The 18,606-nt window shown below is 43.1% G+C and overlaps 1 protein-coding gene across 1 annotated transcript in view; it reads right to left on the reverse strand.

The window, feature by feature from the left end:
- ENOX1 (ecto-NOX disulfide-thiol exchanger 1) overlaps positions 1–12,715 on the reverse strand; it is a 382,814-nt gene extending 370,099 nt beyond the window's left edge. The window contains exon 1 of the mRNA XM_076363460.1: positions 12,659–12,715. The gene's annotated coding sequence lies outside the window, so the exon portion shown is untranslated. The remainder of the gene's footprint in view (positions 1–12,658) is intronic.
- Positions 12,716–18,606: the final 5,891 nt, after the last annotated feature.

Raw genomic sequence — 18,606 nt, forward strand, 5'->3', positions numbered from 1 at the left:
GCTCTGTCTGCATCTTCATCTGTTTCTCCTCCCTTCTCTTCACTAACTTTGGGTGACGTTGGTCAAGAGCAACCAAAACTGACAGAGGGCAGAGTCCCTTCATTTGCATGAAAATAACTGGCTGAATAAAGGAGAAAAATAATAAATGTCCCACGGTTTGAATGGTAGGTACTCAACCTTGCATCAGAAAATCCACAGAGCAATCGCCACCGAAAGAGAATCTCTGGAAAACAAGGTGAGGTTGGCTCCACGCTCACACCACCACCATTTATGTGGTTATTCTCCCCATCCTTTAGTATTCAAAACATCCCAACTAGGGCAACTCTTATTTACTGCAAGTATACAGTAAATACAGACACGCTTTCATTGGCAACTGCTGTGACAGTTGATCTTCACACCACAGTATTATCTTAATAAACTGTCTCTCAGCCCCAGGGTCTTTGTTCTCATGTAAGTGACCTACAGTTGGTCACCCTGGATCTTATACAAAGCATGACGAGCACAGCGGTTATATGAATTAATTGCATAGCGACTGCAAAAATAGCGTGTTTTCTTCCTTTCAGCAATGTGGTCTTTCTCTACTTAAAACAACTGCAGTTACACTGTAATTCAAGTTAATGACAGAACTGTATTTCTGGATAACTCTATCATTAGTTAATGTTACCACCACACAAGCTTGTCTGTATGGTATTTGACAACGAAATTCAAGTTAAACAGCCTCCTCCAGAATGAAGACAATATTGGATTAATTAGGTAACTTGCTACACATTTAGAAAATGAAGATGAATATCCATTTTATAACCATATTAAAATCCTACGGAAGAAGAACCAGATTGTAATCTGTTATTGTAATGTAACTCATGAATATCTCTTGAATTACTCAAAATTTAAATCACTGGAGATCAGAATCTGGCCCCATACATCTTAAAAGAACATTTGACTCATTATTCATGTAAGAAGGACACAATCTCCATCAACACGTAATGCACAGGAACCGATTTGTTTCCTAGGAGAGTTCAAAATTCTCTGTCAAAAGAACTCATATTCTGGTACTCCTAATATATTATATGTCATTTTTATTGGTCTACATGCTACTTTTGCTACTGGCTATGGAGTAAATGTCTGGAGAAAAGCAGAAACTGGGGTCCATTACTCAGTCTTTTCCCCACATGCGTCCCAGAACTCAGGCAACTTTCTTCCTCTGACCGAAGACAGACACTGGAAATACTGTAAGAAGTCCATAAAGCTTTTACTAGCCAAAACACAAACCACAGACTACTGAATTTATTTTGTAACATGATTATTCCTCCAACATGGTCCAAAACTGAAAGCATGCAACTCTAAATAAAATACATGAGAATGTCGTAGCTGAGTCACAGGTCTCTAAACAGTCTGGTCTACCATGCTTTTAGTCTATTTTTAGTTGTGCTTTAACAACTTGGGCTATGTTTACATAAGCTTTTTGAAGACAGATCAGTTTTCTCTCTACCTATGCTTTATGATGCTTCTGCACCAGCCAGGGCTAAACCTCAAGTTGTGTTAGCGAGGGATCATGCATGAAAAAGTGAATTTATCAAAATGTCTCAAGCCTAACAGTGCAACATGGCAAAATGTTCTACATTGAGCTGGGCAGGGAAAAAAATATTTTCAAACCTGAAACATCCATGTTCAACTGCCAGTGTCTCCTATAACTTGACTGCTACATATTCCACGTTCTGACACAAACAGGGATAACAGACTGATCATCTGGATTTCAGTTTAAGTTATGAAACCACGCTCCTTCTGACTGTCCCACTTCCTTTTATCCCACTCACTGTAAGGCTTGGTGAGAATCACAGACAAATAGAGCTGGAAACAACTATGCAACAGGATCAGCTGCATCCTTTAAAGACAACACCAGTTGAAGACTTCAACCGGTAATGGCCCCACAATATTCACACAATCCATTCTAGGACCCCTCTGCATCCTTACCACTAGAAAAATTTTCCTAAACTTGTTATTTCTTGCAGCATATTCAGCCTATTACTTTTACTCTACTCACTGTGGGCATTCTAGATTTTTTTTCCTCATATGTCAGACTTCTTCCTGTTCTCCATTCAAAGCATTAATCTTGTCATTCAGTTTCTACAGCTGCTGAGACCTCCTTCAATATTTTTCTCAAATATTTGGTGTTATTTATTTGCAGGTTAGGGGAAGAAAGTTTCCACCTGAACTGGAGCGTCATTAGGCTATAGCTGGTCAAAATCCTTCTGAAACCATCATTAGTTGCCTTCCTAAGATTACCAATTCTCTGGGGAGTATCTTGCTGTATAAAAAAAATTTACGAAAGTCGCATTCAATTTCAGTTTAAAAAAACTTGCATTATTGAGGACCACAGAGTAGAGGCAAAAATAAAGATCCTCCTCAGAGGATGTCCAAGAGTAACTGAAGGAAGGGAGCATAAACACTCTTTTTTCCAGCCAACTCCTAATTACATAGATGGTTCTTTCTCACCAAGATGAGCTCAGCATCAGAACAAACCTACTTCAGAAGTTCTCATTTCAATTTGTTTCTGCCACTACTACACTTGCTCCTCAGGCACTTACAGAACACCTCCTTGTCGTACAGTCATCCCATGGCATCCCTTAGAGACATGGCTGAAAGCATTAGAGAAGTTTTCATTTTTCCTTGCACGGATGCTTATAGCCACTCTCTGAACACTGCTCATATTCATTGAACCACCCTGCATTAATAGAAGTGCTGTTTATTTTAGGTTTGGGGTTTTAGTTCTGCATTTCCCTTTTCCTTATCGATTTAACAGCGAACTAGTGAATTTAAATGTCTTTAAAAGGGCAGTACACACAGGCTTACATCTCACCCTATATTGCTCATTTTGCGTTATGCTGACAGCAACGTTAGCACGAAAGGAAGTTTCTCACCAAGTTTGAAGTCTTCACTTTCCTAGTGTTTAGGATAGGAGTGGGTGGCTATTTCTCTTTGTCCTCCCTGATAACAAAGACAAACCGATTCCTCTAGAACGAAACGACGTTGAAGAGCCACTGAAACAAGAACAGTGACTTCAGTGATCATCACAGCTATATTTCAATGACGACAGGGTTGTCAAAGCATCTCATCTTCAGGATTATCAAATTCAATCTTCTGCTTTCAATTCAATATTCAATTTCACCTGGCACCCGGGTTGACATTGAAGAACCAAAAGAAACGGATTTTCTGCATGATTTCAAGATGACCACTAGTCTTTTCTGTCTAGCTACTCGTGCAACGTTTATACTTTAGGTATAGAAGAATTGTTTGATTACAGTGGGTTGACTGACTCGCTTCACACTACTCCCTTTATTCTTGGGCAAGATGAGCCTGAAAATTATTACTTTTATCATTTCTATTTTATTTGTAGTATATAGTACTGAACAGAATCAACTTTGTTATTATGGAAAAGGTAAACCTAGGTGGGAGACTGGCAAGGTGGTCTCATACAAAGCTGCCCTGTCAGATGTGCTGCCTACTTCCAGATTTGAACAAATGAAGCCTGCTCTGACCACGCAGTTCTCCATTCTCTTCCTTCTCATCACTACCCATGGAGAGTGGATTACATTAAGCAGCTACTGCATTCTTTCATTATCAGCGAGCCTTCTCTTTCCTTTTCCCCAGAGACTTTATGCAGTTACATAATCTCCCTTAATATTTTCCAAGAAACTTAAAAAGAAATTCCGATTTTTCAGCCTTTCTCTTTCACTTAAAAAATGTTAATAGTTTCCTTCCCAGGCTAAAATTACAGCCGCCTTCTATTTTGCAAAGAGAACAATATAAACTACACATCACATACGTACTGCAAAATGATACAGAAGTTAAACAAATGCATCATGAAAAATAAAACTGCAAAACCTAACTAGTGTCATACGCACCACACTTGGTTTCACATGTTTTTCTGTAATAGTTTAAACCTTACAGAATTGGCAAGAAACTGAGTAGCTAAGTAGATTGGCAACAGTACACTGAGGCTTTCACCTGGAGTGTATCAGCTCAAGTTTAGCCCAGCTCCCTCTAGGAACTGAAAATCCATGCTCTCTCACAGGCTGTCGATGAAATAAAATGGTAATGGCTATCTGGTTCATACAAAATGGGAGATTACATTGCAGAAAGAGAGTCATCAACATAAACAGTATTTCCTCTTACTGTTAAGATATGAATAACCCTGAACCAAAAAACTGGCCAAGGGTCCTTCATTTGCTAAAATGAAATTAACCTAAGAGATGCTCATTTTAGGCCAGCTAATGGAAAGGCAACATAAAGAAGATTCTAAATCAAACGTACTTTCCAGGGCCTTTAAGTCTTCAGCTTTCACATGTAACAGCCTGCCACCAACACCTCCATTTATGCTCTGTGTGAAGACGGTGGAAGCCAGATGTGCGTGTGCAGAGGAGGCATGAGGATGCATGAATAGACCATCCATTTACAGCTAGTAAATCCGCGCAGAGTGCTTATTCACATCCAGGTGCGCGTCATCCTTATCTGCCAGCAGAGGACCATAAACACATACTTTTTTGATGCATCTATAACCATACTACCCTGGGCTGTGATCTCAGCAGATTTCACTGCTAAGGAAGGGTCACACCTCCGAGGAAAACTCTCAATAAACTAAGTGGACCACTTATTCAGTAAATGCAACTCTTTCTTCTGAGTCAGTGTTGAAGTAATGCCAACATCCATTGTAAATTATCAGAAGAGATTAATCCATGGATCTTTGCCACCAAAATACAGGCCTCTACCAATGCAGAATGAGAGGGAACTGCTTCCTTTGGTAGAAAATAGCAAGCTCTTATTCTATATGCAGAGGAGCCACTGAATTAGGATATAACGCAATTTCACAGAATGTCAGACCAGCAAAATATTAGGAAGCAATCTGCTACTTTCAGACGAAACAAACTTACTTGTCATCTCTGAAATACTTCTTATAAGGGCACAAGTACCAGCGCCCGTCCTAAGAGAGTGCTCTCATTCTGGTTATTGCATTCCACCTCCCTAAATTCACCCCACACCTTTATTAGCTACTTCTATTTCATTTCTTCTTTGCTTCCCTGACAAAATGCTTCCTAACAGGTATGGGTAAGTCTAAACAGAGTTGTAAAAATACTGTAAACCCTCACTGTATTCTACCCCAGGCAGAGCTGTTATGTCCTGAAGCATTTTTACACCGTGTAGAGCACAGACCCCTTTAAAATCTACACAAGGCCAACCCGTCATACCAAAACAGTTATATGTTATCCACTCTGACCATGGAGGAACTGTTCCTCATCATGTATTGATGAGGATCTAGTATACCAAACCCCACATCCTAAATACTAACACTATGTTAAAGGTATCTGTATAAAAATGCTTTAAAGCCTCATGTAACTTAACTCTAAAAATAAAGATGTATTAACAGAAACAAATTGTAATTAAGATTGTTGTTGACCTAGCTTCTCCCTGCAAAGGCGACAGAATAATAATCTTACATTTACACAGTATCTTTCAGTCTAAAGGATTCCATCCAAGTCTGATTTTGGACAAACTTACACAGAAGAGCATTATTCACATACACAAGTAATCCTAAGTACGCTAATCTACCCAGTTTCATTACCAGCAACTACCAAGCTTGATCCACTCAATTGTATGGGTTCTTTTTATCTACCTTATCCATCCATCAACAAATTATCCACCCATCAAAAAAACTGTCCCTCTAACATCAGCAATGCATTGGCAACTTCAGTCTTAATCCTTATGTTCTGCTTAAAAAAAACCTTCCTCCAGCTGCATTCAACCTCTTCTCAGACCTCCATCACCAACACTATCAACCAACCCCCAGTGACGGAATACCAGCAAGGGCTGACCCTGGCTTACCTGTCAGAGGATTTGTCACATGGGGTGTACTGGGAGTGTAGTGGTTTTTAATAGACAGACCAACTTTTTCCGTCTTATTCTGCACACAGAAGACCTAAACCTGGCTTCCACAACTTCAAAACACCCCTTTCTTGCACCATCAAGTACTTAAACCAAAGGTCAGTCTCACCAACCGGCTCTACCCCAGATCAGCTTTCCCTTGTGTGTGGTACTCCTGCAACATCACTGTTTTAATCATTATCACGCAAGGAAGAGTTGTTCCGAATCACTTGTTTTTACCTCATGGTTACCAAAATAGGCCTTGTTTAAACAGTTGGCTGTCAGGTATCCACAAAGCATGGCAGAGGGAAATTCACCTCCTCCTCTGCAATTGGCATGGCTGTTGGAAAACATTCCCTGATGATATCGGTCTGCACAACGATTTTTTTTCTGAATATTTGCTTCAAGTAAAATGAATTGCAAGAAACTAGTGTAATAACATCATTCCAGGCAACGGTTCCTCAAGAAAACTGCCACTACACCTTGAACCTGCATCTTCCCTGGCTGAGTTGTCTGCCCGTCTGAACAGATGAGGGAGCAATGCACCTTGGGAAAGGTCATCCATATGCCTCAGCCTCTTCCAGAGAACACGCCACTGATGGCAGTAGTCATCAGGACTCACACTGCACACAGACTAGCCAGATCAGAGGAGACAGCAGTTATGAGCCCAGGGCATCTGATGGGGGGTCAGGAAGGAAGCAGTAGTACTTACTATCCATCATTGCTACCTGATGGCAGTAAGCTTCCTTAGATGATCAAACAAAATGCTGCAGAAACTGTCAACAAACAAGAAGCTGTCACCTCTGCGCCCTCCACACTACCCCAGGATGCTCATTGTTTTCAAAAGGGAAAACAAACAAATGAATAAACCAGAGCTGATTACTAAAAAATCCATTGTAGCCGGCCCTTGCACATTCACCATCCCAGCATTGACTCAACCTGAACCCATATGATGACCCTGTTCTGAGTCATGCATTTATAAAAGCATAAAACCCAGCTGCCTTGGCACTGGAAACCGCTTGGCCAAAGTACGAACATTCCAGTTTGAGAAAAATCAAGTCAAAGATGGTTGGCCCAGCATCTGACCCAGTTTCTCTTGTAACCTTCAGCTAAAACTAGAACGAAACAGAGACATGAAAAAGGGCTGTTAGATCTTGTACTCCATCTCCTTGAAAATGCAGAATTGCCTCCTCCAGTACATTTGCTAGTGACTTGCCTACTCTTATTTTAAATGTCTGAAGAGGGGTGGGGGAGTCTCACTACACCTGGACTAATATAGGCTCCAATAAATTTTTCTGTCATTAAGTTTTTGCCCAGAATTCATCTTAAACTTTTATTTCTTTGATTTCTCCATTTATTCCTAGGTATTCTCCCACATAATGCACCAAAAAAATCAGATTCCTTTGACTACAATACATTTCAAATATATACATGTAGTTAACCTATCTCCCCATATTCAGTGCCAGCCTAGAAATATCTCTGGTTTTTAATATTTCCACTCATCTAGTTCTTCCAGAGCCTCAAGTATTTTGTTGCTCTTCTCTAAGCTTCATTCAAATTGTAAATATCTTCCTGTTGATACAATATTCAGAGTTTTCCAATGCGTTCACGGCAGATTCTTACAAAAAGAAAATCCTACCTCCTTGTTCGCGGACATAGTGCCTTTTTCTTGTCACCTCAACCACAAACCGTGCTGTTCTGTAATCAAATCACACTGCAGACTCATGTATTAATTCCTGCTGGGTCTTAATTCTAGATCCCTTCCAGCATCGCTATTACCCATCAGTACGTTCCTGATTTGAGACCCCTGTGAACTTGCCTTTTCCCCAGATTTGTTCCCTTCACTCTATGATCCTGCAGGAATTCTCCTTAAGTTCTGTTTACTCGAAAGCAAAGATGTTAGTTTCAAAGGTTATAGGTTTTGCTCGAGGCCCCTATTCAACAAAGCATTTAATTACATGCCTAACTTTAACCACATGCTTAAATCTAGTTGATCTCGGCAAGCAGAGATGAGCTTAAGCATACATTTAAAAAAAAAAAAGTTAGGCATGCAAGTCAGTGCTTTGCTGAACCAAATCCTCAGTTTCTGTAATCACTTGGATGGTTTATTTTCCAGATTTGGCAAGAATTGACAGCTCAATGCTTTTATGTTACAGGATTTAAGAATGAAGCTTCAGGAGAGTCCAAAACTGACATCATGCTTTTGTCCCTTTCTTAAAATAGGAATAGGAAATAAATACCTAAGTAAATATGCAACAGTACAGTAATCATTAAGTCTATAGGATTTAAACATGCAGTAAGTAACTCTACATTCTTGTTACTGCAGTAACCTCTTGGAAAAAAAAAGCCCTGTGAAAAATTCGAAAAAGCACATGTATCTCAGTAAGATACGCAGCATGTTCCCCGTTAGCTCATTAGCCACTACCATCATTACGCAGTTAAATGGAGAGAACAAAGCTGTCCATTGCTTAATTCATGTCTACCAAGTGCCTTTAAATGCAACAGACTTAACTCACTGTTCCACAAAAGATGGATTTTTAGGGAGGAGAAGGGGGAAGAAGGTACTAGTCTTTGGTTTTGGTCATGGGTTGCCTATTTCCATCAGTCGCCAACCCACGTGACAGCAGATGTAAGATTTTACATTCATCACCAGCAACAAATGCAGTTGGCATAACAGGAATTTTGTGGAGAGTATTTAAAATCACTTCCAAATGTCTTCCATTGTTTACACACAGAATACTTCACGACCTTTCTCTCCCCCTTGTTTTTTGTTTGTACTTTTTGTTTTCTTTGCCTTCCTTCATTCTGCTGCCTGGTAAACACAGGCAGAAGCTAAGTGGGGACTGCAATTAGGCAGCCATACCAAGCTTAATCTGCGGACTACATAATTGTAAGATTTGAGGTTTGGGAGGAGTGCCATCTGAGAAAGAAACGGAGAAGAAAAATTGGAAAATGACTACTTCCTCTCAATCCATAAAGCCTTCCAAAATTCAATTAACATGTTCTAAACTAAACCATCCACACATGCTATGGCACTAAAATGTGTGATTTCAAATATAGACAAGAAAGTAGCTGCTCATTGATATTTATCAGAATGATAATATTCGCTGACGATTCCACTTCCACCTTTTTTATTGAAGTGGCATCTGTTGGAACACTTCTGTACCTCAGTACTTGAGATGAACCAGAAAAATACCTATAGGCAATATAAATAGATTGTACATGACTGCATATTGGATCTGTTAAATAACGCTGTGAACCCCAAAGTTACTCAGAGAATGCCGTTCCCGCGCCTAGCACAAATACTGTTGTTTAATAATGCATACATGATTAAGTTTGCTGTCTTCCCCACAGCAAATTTTTCTTGTGATTATATCGTTTCCCAGATAGAGATAATACCTTCACTGTCGCAGATTCACTGGTGCAACCAATAGGAAAACTACCACTGTGTTTACTTACAGTGTGACTGCTGTAAATACCGCTGGATAGCGAAGACTTGTAGGTACAACTCTGTGAACAACTTTTTGCCACTTTCTCCTACAAAAGGAAGGAAAGGTGGCAAAGAGGCACAAGCATAGAAACTCCTCTGCTACATTGTACATACAACTACTCATCGGTGCCTACTCACCTCCTTTCCCTACGGCAGTTGAGCGTCTCCAGCAGCCTTCTAAAGACTAACACCTGCTGGAAGGCTGCAACCCGACAGGCACCAAGCACAGATACCGGGTTAGATCCACAGCTTGCACTAATGGATTTTTTCAGATAGATGGCAGTGCACAAAGTGCATCCGAGATTGGTCCAGGGTCGAGATGCCATTTCAATGCTCAGACACTTTAACTAAGGGAATTACTGCATTATCAAAAGCACTTTTAGAAAGATCATGGCTTAGGACCCAATCCCGCTGCACTGTGATAGCTCTAGCTCTTTTGAAGGGGTGAACTGGGTGCCAAGAACGTAAACATGGCAAAGCAGCGCTTAGGATTTTACTTCCCATTCCTGCGAGCGGCAAAACTTTTTTTCTTTTAATACATTCTACCAAATGTAGTTTTAAAACACAAAGCTAAAGGATGACTAATGAGACAGAGTCCAAAAAGACATTGCATACTGGATACAGGAGATGATAAATCTGATTTTCAAGGGTCTGTAATAGCATAGATTTAGAAATAGTCCAGCAATAAGAACAGGGTATTTCAAATCACTCTTATTGGCAAAAATTCTACAGCTACTACTTAATTTTGTGCCCTCTTCATTCTAACAGACATTGTTATCAAGCTAGGAGAGCAGAGTGAAATTTTAACCATTTAAGGTCACTTACCCCAGTAAATCCCTTTCTTACAAAAGGAAAATATTAAAAAAGCAGCTGATATAAATAGGAGCAAATCTCACTGCACGATTAGTAGTTCTGTACCTGCTACTTGGGGGTTTCGACATGTAGCTATCATGATGTGGAAGCATCCACCATCGTTTTGTTTTCTGTTCGCAGTAGGGGGTTGCTAGGAAACAAAATACTATTGTCTGATTTCATGATCTATTGCCTGGTTTGCCTGGCAATAGAGTCTTCTAAATCTATACCAGATTATTTTATATTTTACAAAGAAATTAAGACTAACATTAAAACACATGCACACAGAGAGGAACAGTAAAAAATGTCTCAAAATTCAGGGGAAAGGATGTATATAGTCCAGGTCGAGGAAGACAAACTATCCTGAGGAAAAATGAACTTAAGCAGTCTGGTGATATTTATATACGCATGCACTCACACGTGTATCAGCGTTCCACGACTGTATCTGTAGTTTTGCCGACTTGTCAAAGACTCTTTTGCTTCTGAGGATACAAAACGTTCTCTTACTACTGGAGAGCTACTGTACACTGCAAGTTCTGTAAATACCACATGCTGCAGAATGCCTGGTGTGGGTGAGCACACACTCTGGAGTCATTTTTGTTCTTGGAATTCAGCTCAGGGTTGTTTCGGTGCCTTAATTTCTTTATGCAATCATTTTTTTTTTGCACATTTGGACAGATAGAAGAGTTGGAGACAATCCCCTACTCTCCTCCTCCCCCTCCCCCCTCCGGTTGTAACATAGATAGATAGATAGATAGATAGATAGATAGATAGATAGATAAAAGCATCAGGAAAAGAGATCTAAAATTGAAAGCCACAGTAGTAAATTTCACGTATTTTTACAGTGGCAAGTCTTCGTAAAGTGAGAGACTAAAAGATTATTAAAACCAGACAAATGTAGATGCCTATCAAGGCATCCCCACAACACGACAGGAGACCTCAACAGCAAAAAACAATGATACTTAAAAGCTGAGAGACAGATAAAGAGAGTTCGGCACAAAGCCACAGAGAAAAAGGTTTTAAATAAAACCTGCAGACTAGTTATTACTCTTTTATGCATATCTACAATTTCACACCATTCACAACATGCACTATTTCAAAGTCCTTTCAACTTATTTATTAACGTCTATGCATTTTACCACTCCATTTTACATTTGAGAAAAAAATGAACGAGGTACATTGCAAAAGACATCAAAGCTTTTGACACATTACAGCAGAACTTCCAGTGATAAAAAAAAAAAGTAGTAACATGCAACATAGAAAATACACAATTCACGGGAAGGATCTGAGAGCTTCTTGTCTCTCCTGCCCAGAGATGGATTTATTCAGCCTCTAACCTTCCTTTCAGAAACCAGGAGCCCTCACCGAAAACACATTTAGAATTAAAGAACAAAAGAGGAAAATGCAAGAGAGCTTTTTCCACCCCAGACAACAGCAAGCTACTTCTAGCGATTAGATCAAAGCAAGGAGAGACGGACACGACCTACAACCAATCCCACTCCTCACCACGGTAGGATACGGCTATTCCCCCGCTGGTAACCCACTACAATTACACTGCTAGTTACAAAGCGGTCCCCAGCGGTTCCCCTGTCCCTCACCGGTCACACACCGAGATCCTGTCACCTACAGCTCCGCTGAAACCGGTTTTAAAGCACTCGCTCAAGGAACGGGGAGAAAGAGGAGGAAAAGGATGGGACAGTCACCTCCTGAGCTGCCACCAAAAACTGTTCTGCAAACTGCAGGGGGGCAGCTGCCGGGGTCCTCGCAGCCGCAGCCACCTAACTCTCGGGGGGGAGAGCGGGGTTTGCGAGTGGGAGGGACCCGGGGTCCGACCCCGGCTGCCCAGGGTGCGCTGCCCGCCGGCCCACGCCTGTGCCCCGGAGGAGGCTGCCCGGCACGGCGGGGCTCTCCCCGGCGGGGGCAGCGGCGGGTGCGGGAGCCCCGTCCTCCCCGCCGCTGCAGCAGCAACTGCAATTAAAAAAAAAAAAAAAAAAAAAAAAAAAAAATCAAAATAAATAAATAAATAGCCCGCTAGCGGGAACGGGAAAATAAAAACCCACCCTGAACAGCCGGACCCCAAGCAACAACAAAAACCGAGCGCCCAGGAGAGCAAACTTTCTGACTCACCGCGGAGAGCCAGTGCCCGGGGGGGCGGCGGGCAGAGGCGGGGGCGGCGCACGGCCGCGCGGCGCCGGGGGAGCGGAGCTGGAGCCGGAGCCGGAGCCGGGCGAGGCGGGCGCCGCCGGCGGGGCTGCGGCGGGGCCGGGGCAGCGCGCCTCGCCCTGCTCCCGCCGCCCTCCCCTCCCTCCCCGCCCGCCCCGTCCCTCCGCAGCGCCTCCCCGGCCTCCCCCGCCGGGAGCCGCCCGGGGCGGGCTGCCGCCGCGGGACCGCCGTACCTACCGGCTGCCGGTGCGGGGCCGCGGAGCAGCGAGAGCCGCCGCCGCTGCCGCCGCCCCCCTTCGGCGGCTGCCGGGTCCGGCGGCGCCGCAGCAGGCGGAGGACGCCCCGCGGCGGCGGGGAGCGCGGGGCCGGCGGCGCGGGGTGCCGGAGAGGCGGCGGCCGCCGATGCACAGGCAGCGCGGTGGCTCTGTCTGTGTGCGAGTGAGTGAGTGAGTGAGTGTGTGCCGGGGAGGGATGCTGCAAGGGACCGAGGGAAAATTCTCCCCTCCTAGCAAAGCCGCCGACAAATGGCAAGGCAGGTGTGCAGGGGAGGCAAGGCTCCCGGAGGAGGAGGAAGGGGGAGAGGGGCGGTGAGGAGGGCGGGGAGCGCGCAGCCCGGCGGCGGGAGCAGCCGCGAGGCGTCACGGCGTCCCGGGGGCAGCGGGCCCCCACTCCCGCCCGGGTGCGGCCCCTGGAGCGGGCGTCGGCGGTGGGGGAGGCCCTACAAGCCGGGAGTACTCCAGGCACCCCCGGCAGAGCATCCTGCCGCAAGTTTTCCCCGAGGCCTCCCCTCAAACACACCCGGGCGCCGTTCGCAGCACCCTGTGCAGCTTTGGGAGGTACACCCCATCCGATGGGATTGGTGCTTCCTCTGGAAATCCTCCCGTGAGAAGTAGTTGCATGTTTTATCTGCAGAAGCTCACACCTCCCAGTTAGCTGTGGCTTAAAACTGGCACCTCTCAGGGGAAACCCTTACTACAGGGTCCGAATTTTTTTGCTTATGCATCTCCCAGGTAGGAGACAACCCTCAAGTGTGGCAAGAGCACCTGACCTCACCTTTCCTCCGCGAAGCCGTGGGGCAGGTGTCCAAGGACAGCTCTTCCCAGGACAAGGCGCTGGGCCCAGAGGGGCTGGTGGCAACAAGTGCTTCCCCAAAGCCAAGGGCTGCTCCTAGAGATGCTGCCGAACACCTCGTCTGAGCAGAGAGTTAGCGAAGGCTTTTGTGGCTGCATCTCGGCTCCCGCAGAAGGTGCTTGCTAATCTGAGCTCTTCCTGCTGTTTGAATGGGAAAAGCCTGTTCTTCTCCTGGCCTGAATTACCATGCAGGGCTGCTGTAAGAGACGGTTGTGATTTAGTGCCGGAGAAAGCCTTTGTATGCCCATTTATAATACGTTTCAGCACTCTTCTCGGTGACGGTTAGTTGGTAAGTGAAAAGTGGCTCTGGCTGAAAGGTGGAAACTAACATCAGATATTAAATATTGCACGCAGCAGCTATGATTTCTAGTGGTAGGAAGAAAGTCTGGTAGAAAAATCTCCTGCCTCTCCTTTTCCACAGTACTTCTTTCACCAAAGCGGTACTGCATTACATCCACAGGTATTGGGCTAATTATATATGCTCACCAGCCCATCGGTTTGGGTTTACCAGCAAGCACGCTTATGCAACAGAAGCAATTTCCACACCACTGGGCTTATCTGATTTAAACAATACTGGCTAGCGTTGCCTCTGTGTGTAGCTTTTTTCCCTTGGCTGGCAGGGTTGGTGTCACAGCTTCAGTTTGAGAATTGACAACAAATAATACTGACACAAATTATACCGAGCAATACAAGGACATACATGTGGAGGACAAAAGACGGAAATTAATGTGCTGGTTTAGGTAAGTGTTAACTACCTCTGCTGAGGAGCAGGAGCCACTCTTGGCCCAGCTGTGCAGATGTGCATTTCTTATTTCCTGACTGGTTCTTGCTTTGCTTTTTAGTGGCCATACAGATAGCTGAATAAAGGAGAAGTTGCTGGAGGCACTTCTGTTAAATGTAGCCCTGATGAAAGTAAGACGTAATTATAACTTGGGCATCCTCTTCTATATTATTTACAGTAAAACACATCTTTTCAGTCTTTTAAAGCACAGGCCCTAAGCCTATTCATTCTTAAGCAAGCACCTTTTAAAAAGCACGCAGAAAACTTGTGGGGAAGTTCATGCACAACTCATACTTCACTTGTAGTGTAAATTAGCTTACGAAATCAAGGACTAGTTAAAAAAAATGACACAAACTCCAGTGTCTGAATATATTTCTTGTTTGTTGCCTTTATCTGTGTTAAGTTTGCTTCTTCATCTCTTTCTCCTAACACTGAATGCAGTTGTACTTAGAAACACACATACACACCCCTCCCACCCCCAACACAACACAGACAGTTTGAACACACTCCTCTTGACTGTTTGCATAAGCCTTGGTTGATAGCAAACAGAGGTAAGAGAAAATATCTCTGCCAGTGTTGGTCTTGTTTAACGTAACTGCCTAAAGTGTGAAAACACTTGATACGGTTATTTCATTATGGCAATTTAGGGTTATCCCCTCCTTCCCTTCCACAGAACTGCCTGGACAAGTGCGTGTACACAAACACGCATGTACAAATCTGCAGAAGGTGTTACCTTTGCGTGATTTTCACTAACACTTCCAGCATTTGCTATTTGTAGGTCAGTACAGCGCCTGGTTCCAGCCAAGACCTCACTTTGTTACATTCTGAATAGCTCTTGGGAAATTGCTGCCTTGACCCTGAAGACTTTACAGTCTAATTTTTTAATAACTGAAGGATTTTTTTTTTTAATTTAAAAAAGGATTCATTTTAGCTGTCGCATAAGCATGCATTATATCCCAAGACTTCAATCGGAGCTGCACAGACATATCTGAGAGCACAATTAGGCCCTCTGGACCTTTTACAGCTTCAAAAATAGTCATGTGTAATTCCTTCTTCTGTGGATCCCGTAAGCTTTAAGAGAATTTTTGAAAGCTGTAAATTCCTATTTATCCACTAAGAGGCTCACAGGCAATCTTCCCCTAATGGAAATAGAACTGTAAAGCCAAAACATTAATATACACAATATGATACATTATGCAGGGATAGACTCGTCGGAGCCAACGACAGGGCACGGTGGCCGTGCCGCTACAGAGCCAGAGCCAAGCAGGTTCACTCCGCTTACTCGGCTCCCTGCACACGGGTTTCGCTATCTGATTTATATTAGCACCGTATGGTTCTCTTTTAAAAAAAAAAAACAAACACACACACCAAAACCATCTGACCTTTGAATCCCTCATCTGCATTGGCTGGCAGCCGGTATTGGCGAATCGGAGGGCAGAGTTTGGTCTAAATACGAGACAGCTATTCTTCAATAACTGTGCTGTTAATATGCAAATCTCAGTCCTCCATCGACTGTAATCTCCCGCCTCTGATTGGCTTCGGTGATGAAAAAAATTCAGGTTATTCGTTAGCAGGCAAAATACACTCTTCAGGTTCCCCCTTAAGATGAAGTGTTGTAAAGCCTCAAGAACATACATGCTAGAGACAAACAACAACAAAGCAAGACAAAAAGAAGCCAAGAAAATGGGATTAGAAACATGATAAGAGGGGAAATAGTGCTTTTAAAAATTCTCCTGATTCCCTTTCTTCTTCCTGGCTTTCTCTCGGGAGTTTTGCCAGTGACTGCAGATGGGCCATTTTTGTTCGTTTCTTTTTCAACCCTTGCCTTCTACATACAATGGTGTGCTCGAGTTCACAGCAGAAGACTTGAATTTGTACTGAGAATGTCATTTCTGTACTGGAAGACATGCACGTGTCTGTCTTCATGGGTCAACTTTACTGGCCTGCAAACAGAATGCTAGGAAGAAATATATCAATATGTATTGATAAATATCTTGATATTAAAAAGGTGGATGGAGCAATTGAGCAAGAATCAGTCTATGGTTCAACTCTTTAAAAGACATTGCAAAAAACAACCACGAATATCAGCACCAACATTGGCGTATTCTTCACAGAAGGCCAGACTTGGCTAACCACTGAACTTAGCAGGATGTTTTCTGCAAGACATGAGCTGATGGGAATGCTCATGCCAACTCAACTGTCAAGACAAACATTTCATTTTCCATCAGAGTCCAATATGGCATACAAGAGTAAGACGTGTTCTCCATTACATGGTATAAAAATTAAATACTTCTATCAATCAACTCTGGTAGTGTTAAATTCTGAGAAACCTTTGCAGAGCTGGGTTGGGCTTGGGGATCTCCAAATCAAATGTGCAGCCACACCGTTCCTCCCTCTGTGGCTTTGTTTTGTAAATTTTCCTTCATTCTTGCAATTCACCTTTCCTGAAACATAGCACCTGACAAGCTGCATTGTCTTCACTCCCGTACAGATGTGGCCAGCTCTCCTGCTTCCTTCTCTGAAGTGGTAGATGAGATCAAGCTGGTAATTTCTTAAATCTATGTATCTGGGCTGAAATCGTGGTCCCAGTGAAATCAGTATTAATTTTATCATCAATTTTGTCACAACTGTGATTTTGCTTCTTGGGATTGGCAGCAGCGTATTTTTGGAGGACTGGACATTGACTCTAATTTCCAGATAAGATGAAGAAGGCCAGGTGCTGTTAGCGTACAATGAGTGACCCGTCTTTTCCCTCAGGCTTTTCGCCAAGGGGGAGCTAGATTATTTTGGGTGGGTGGACAACCCCTCGGATTAAGAAGCAGCAGACTTCTGAGAAGTAAGGTAATCTTGCCTGTTTCCCACAAAGCATGTAAGGCAGCTCCTTGTACAAATTACTGAACAAGGACTGAAGCTCATGCACCTGTGAGGAACCTGCAGTAAGAGCGTGATAGGGTTACCTGACTGCAAGTCCTTGGAAACCTTGGAAGGATGGAGGGCTGAGCTCAGAGGGGACTTCACACAGGGCTTTTGATTAACTTGCCACAAAGAGAGAAGTTGTAAAAAAAAAGATAGCTATGCTGCAGAGCTGCTTTCCTTTTCTGCCTCATGCATTTCAGATACAAAGATAATGGGAATAGCACAAACAGAAATGCAGGCAGATATCTGAAACTAAAGGTTAGAAGGAAAAGATTTTGACAAGAACCACACAGGCTTCCCACAGGAAAGGTCAAACAGTGACCTCCACACAAATTAATACCACTTCAGCTACTATAAAGGAACTTTAATATTTCAGTTTCAGCAAAAAGCCTGGAAAACATATTATGCAATCCATTTATTCTATTGGGTTTTTTCCCCAAATGATATGACCATCACTTTCAAATATGTATAATGATTCTCATTTAATAAATAATAATAAAGCTAGGTAATAATTAACTCTTAAATGTGTTCTCCCTGGTCTTGCTCTAGGGAAAAAAGGAAAAAAAAAAAGTCCACATGCTTCAGCAGCCAGAGCTACACACACATCCAACCAGATAATTGACACAGCCGTTGAGCCAGCACAGTGTTAACTCTGTTTTAAGCTTCCTCAAATCGTCTAGCTTTAGAAACCATGTAACTTAATTGGATTGCTACAGACCTGACAGCTCCCTGTGTACCGTATGCTAAAGGATTGCATCGTTACTATATGATTGGATACATTTATTAATGCTGTCAGTCCTGAGAACTGTCACCTGCCCTGAAGCTTGTCTTTCATCTTCCAATCACCATCAGAAAATGAAAACAACTGTCCATCCCCCCCTCCCAAATCTGAAAAATAAGATTTAGGAGAATTTAAAACCACCACATACCAGAAGCGGAAGATTTGGGCCAAACCTCGCATCCTTGGTCATGTAGGTGATCCTCCGCCATGTAGCTGGTTCCACTGAAACTCCAGTTAACTCAGGCAGGCTCATCAAAATAATCCCTCTTACTTGGATGAGGAAAAGCCTGCTGAACAAGGTCTCTATAAGCCCAAAGGAGAAAATATGAAGATGGTTTATAAGGCAACACTACGTATGCTCAGTAAACACAGATAGAGAGACGGTTTGGATAATACAAGCTAAATAGCAGATTGACAAATTCTAAAATGCAGTGTCAGTTTCCACCTTAACGAAGCAAAAGCTAAGGGTATTTGTAAGCTGGAGATGTCCCCAAGGCACAAGTGACAGGTAGGTGCCAAATCATCATCAAAAGTCTGTGAGAATTAGATACTTCTCTGCCATTTGAGTCAGCACAC

This window comes from Aptenodytes patagonicus, chromosome 1 (assembly GCF_965638725.1).
Source record: "Aptenodytes patagonicus chromosome 1, bAptPat1.pri.cur, whole genome shotgun sequence".
Lineage (NCBI taxonomy): Eukaryota > Metazoa > Chordata > Aves > Sphenisciformes > Spheniscidae > Aptenodytes > Aptenodytes patagonicus.